This window comes from Scomber japonicus, chromosome 6 (genome assembly GCF_027409825.1).
Source record: "Scomber japonicus isolate fScoJap1 chromosome 6, fScoJap1.pri, whole genome shotgun sequence".
Taxonomy (NCBI): Eukaryota; Metazoa; Chordata; class Actinopteri; order Scombriformes; family Scombridae; genus Scomber; species Scomber japonicus.
In genome coordinates this window covers 28,286,735-28,291,005 of record NC_070583.1, presented here as the reverse complement: position 1 = coordinate 28,291,005, position 4,271 = coordinate 28,286,735, and the positions used below count along the sequence as shown (strand labels likewise).

Genomic DNA, 4,271 nt, shown 5'->3' with positions numbered 1-4,271 from the left:
AAAACTGAAGCATTACATTGGACTGTTCTATTAATATTGTAAACTAAATATAATAATAATAATAATAATATAAAATATTCTTAACATAGTATTTTAACAAATGTATAATGATAATAATTATTTTTCTAGCATTTAGAAAGTACATTTTCCATGTGGTTAGGACAAAGTATGTATCACTACAGATGTTCATTTGATATGCTATTGTAAAATTATATGATTAAGATTCTGTATCTTTTCCCAATTGTATGGCCTATATCGCTGTTCAAGGCAAACATCATAGCCATATCTACAGAATATCTCATACCAAATGATATCTGCTGAAACATTTAAATATACATGAAACAAATCTACCAAAAACAATATTTTATTTTAATCTCTTCTTTACTAGTAACTCTCTTCTTCTTCACTTTCCTCTATCCTCTCCCTCATCTCCATCCTGTCCCTGTCCTCGCCTGTTGATAGCACATAAGGTGACACTCACTTGGAAATGGTCAGCTCTGCCGGCTCTTTTTCTTGACTACCCTGTTGGAAAAAATAACAAAAACAACTGTGTATATAGAAAAAGCACAGAAAACAGACATAATATTCAATCCTATAGGTATGGTGGGAGTAGTAGGTTAAATTAATTACAATGCAGACTATACAGGTTGATCTGTTGCCCGACTAACCTTGAATGCATGGTTGTTATAAAATCTATCTTCCAGTTTGGCAGCCCACTCAGCTGGGTCCATGCCACTATCTGCAAGCCACAAAAAAAAGAAGAAAAAATAAAAAGATTTATCTCTCAAGTAACACTGACTGCAGTTAATTGCACATCGTTACATTTTTTATCACATATAAATATATTAATTACCTTCTCTTTGTGTAAGAAGGATATTGAAGTACTGTGCAGCATATGTAGGAATGTCATCAGGCTGGTCTCGTAATATTTCTCTTGCCAGCCTTTCCAAGATGGTACCAAACCCTCTCGGGACCCTCAGGTGAGTGTTGGAGAAAGGCACTGACATGTTTGTTTGTTTCTTTTTCTTTTTAGGATACTGCTGTGACAGCTAGGGGATGTCTGACCAGGAGGAGATCCACATTTGTGTAAACAAACATTAAACTAAGGTTAATTACATGTTTGAAAATGACAGTAGCCAGTTTTATCAACTGCGTCTATATTACGATTTTATTTGTAACTAATAACTTGTACCTACCTAGACGTTTTTTGGCGACCAGCAGGCTGCTGTGTTTTTGTTGCTATCTGTTTCTAGGCAACGGATCGAACTACGGGCAGTGACTAGGCTCAAATGTCAGGAAAAACTCACACTCACGACTGGTAGACTATGCATGCTTTTTTTTAATTAAACACAGAAAGGATACACAAAGCAACAAAAAATCAAAAATACAAATTTTGCAATACTTTTAGAGACACAGAAAGCGTTTAATAGCATATTTACAATTAACAAACCTAGCTGACGTATGTAATGTAATGCATGTATAATGTTAAACAATACAATTTACACAGATTGCTAGTTAGCTTTAGAATAACTGAATAGAAAACGTTGTCCCACATTAGTCTTGTCCCACATTACCCTAATCCACCCTACTCCTTTATTTCTAGCTTTTTTCCGGCAGCAGCAGCAGCAACGGTCAGGCATATGTGATGACGGCATACTCAGAGTTGGTGCTCATCTTGCGGCTCACCTCTCTGGGCTGCGGGACGTGCAGTCTGTCAGCTGAGCGTGAGGCCTGCAGGTGAGACCTTAATTCATCTCCCCGCCACTGCTAGGGAAGCAAAGACAAACCCATGGAGTAGCTAAATTAGAAATAGCAATCCCTAAGTGCTCTTCAACATTATCCCCAGTCTTTCTAACTAGTAGCCTACATCATCTCTGCAATAAATCTTTCACACGTTTTTGTTCACTCACACTCACAGAAAGGCGTTGCTTCAACACTGCCCTTGAATTGTTTTGTGTTTCACATCTACTAGGCGTTACTAATATTTAGTCTACCTTCACTGATGGATACCAAACAAACAGATATATGGAGAAATATACCCATAGGTTGTGTAAAGACCTAAAAATAAGTAAGGAACAAGTAGGATAATTACTTAAGCACCGTTACTACTTTTTTGGCAGGCACGTGCTGCGGTTATATACACTGCACGTGTACAGCAGCTATGCGAGGAAGATGGGATTCATGCATTTTTTAAGCATTTATGTCGTGGAAACATTCACATTATTTAGATTTTATGGGAGGAAATAAGAGCTAGAACATTATAGTAACAAGCAAGTTGTACACGGGTACAAGAGCATGTTGCCCTGTTGCAGTGATGTGTTTGAAAAGCCTACATGTAATTTATAACTTGAGCATATGTTTGAGAAGCCACTTTAGTACAATGTAGAGCTGTAAATGGGACATTGTGTCTGTTATTCCTGCTATAGTGTAAAGATTTACAGATTATGGGCCAGACTTGGCTGTGTGATGATGGTACAGTAGGCTACAGTCATTATATTTAAAGGAGGTCTTGACTAAAACAACATGTGCCAGGAATAAAGAAGGGGTTTTCATTGCAGTCTCATCCCTTACCTCGTTTTGGTCTCCAGGACTCAAGTACCCAACCTGAGTGAGCTCTGGTGTACTACTGACGCCTCGGACAGTGATCATTATGTCAGCATATGGAACCTCAGTGTCGCTCTCATTGTCTGGCTCAAAGGAATTATTTACAGCAATTGTCAGAATTTGTATGTGATGCTTTGTTACTTAAAAAAACAAGCACGGATACTGCTAATCCACTAAATGATCTTACCTGGTGTAGGAATCCTCAAAGTCACTCTTTCACTTTGTGTTGACAATGAACCTATAAAGAATGAAGAGTATAAATGGCAGAACTGCATTTGAAGGACTAATTCTTGCATGTGATTTTTAATGTTATGATAACTGTTTACCCTTCACTGGTGCGAAGACCTTGTGAGAATGCAGTGGTGAGCTAAAACAGTAATGAATAAAGAAATAAACAAAGATTTTTTTTTCAAAAACAGATTGTTAAAGATCATTGACGATGATTTGTTAAACATTCTTAAATTATACTCACCGTGATCTGGAAACAACAGTCTCCCCTGGAAGGTGTGACATGACACACAATCACTTACTGTGTATTTTCATTTTTTCATCATCAGAGTTTTTATTGCAGACTAGTGTTTAAAGTAATATTCTAATAATCACCTTTACCATTCCAGCTCTGTCTGCTCCGGTTCAGACATAGGTACACAGCCAATGCTGCAAGCACCACCGCCACAGAAACAGTAACTGTTGCCAAAACCTTAATTCCAGTAAATTCTCCTGTTAACACGGAGAAGACAGCATTAACATAGAGTGCACTGAACTGAAAGGGCAGATCATATTTTTCAGTTCCATAAATAGATGTACATGATTATATAAAATGTAGTCATACATAATGTACGTTAATTCATTTTATATTCTTCACTTATTCAAAGCGTGATCTTACCTCCATTTGAATCTTTTGGCTTAGCAGGAACACATGCTGAGAAATGTAGATCAAAGTATATCAAAAATAATGTGTAATATACAGTTAATAATGTGTAGTTAAGAAATATTTTATATTGACACTCACAATTTGTAGTTTCAGTCTCTGGGGTAACTGTCCAGTTTGGGGCAGTTGTTAGAGCTGGAAAAAAAGCAAGAAGAAATCTGTTTCCGGCTTTGTAACATTTATTTACTTATAGCTTTGTATTACTATAGATTTGTTTTCTTAAGAGTTATCAAAATCAAGACATATGTCACATGGATTTTCATGTAATAAAGTTTCTTTACCTTCAACATGCAATGACACAACACGCTTGACTTTTTGTTGAAGCTGAGGATGATCTGTAGCTTCTGTGTAGCACGAGTAGTTATATTTGAGGTCTTCAGTGGACACATTCAATAGATGAAGAGATACTGTGCAAAAGCTGCTTTTGCTGATTTCCCCGAGACAGCCAGAATTGTCTGATGCTTTGCTCCAACAGCCACGAACAAATCCAGTGGAGCAATTGTAGCTGCAGTTTAATGTAAGAGGGTCCCCTAACGCTACAGTCACCAAATCAAAGTGCGCCTTCATACGTACACAGCTCACAAAATCTGCAAGGAGAGGAATTGTTTTTACTTTACAGAAAGACCATAATATCAAATACAAAGTATGATTTAAAGTCAGGTCCATTTGAAAAGAATACAGTAGTATATACTGTTTGCCTTACCCTGGATCATCCAAAGAAAGAGCAATGTGAAGT

The 4,271-nt window shown here is 37.0% G+C and overlaps 2 long non-coding RNA genes across 2 annotated transcripts; both read right to left on the bottom strand.

Moving 5' to 3' along the window:
* Nucleotides 1-1,399: 1,399 nt before the first annotated feature.
* LOC128360787 (uncharacterized) lies at nucleotides 1,400-2,805 on the bottom strand. The gene is made up of 3 exons (XR_008321515.1): nucleotides 2,792-2,805; nucleotides 2,572-2,687; nucleotides 1,400-1,764 (listed from the first exon to the last, which is right to left on the bottom strand). It is a non-coding gene; the product is annotated as an uncharacterized LOC128360787 (long non-coding RNA).
* A 108-nt stretch (nucleotides 2,806-2,913) lies between these two features.
* On the bottom strand, nucleotides 2,914-3,278 carry LOC128360788 (uncharacterized). Its single transcript, XR_008321516.1, has 3 exons — nucleotides 3,208-3,278; nucleotides 3,077-3,101; nucleotides 2,914-2,971 (listed from the first exon to the last, which is right to left on the bottom strand). It is a non-coding gene; the product is annotated as an uncharacterized LOC128360788 (long non-coding RNA).
* Nucleotides 3,279-4,271: the final 993 nt, after the last annotated feature.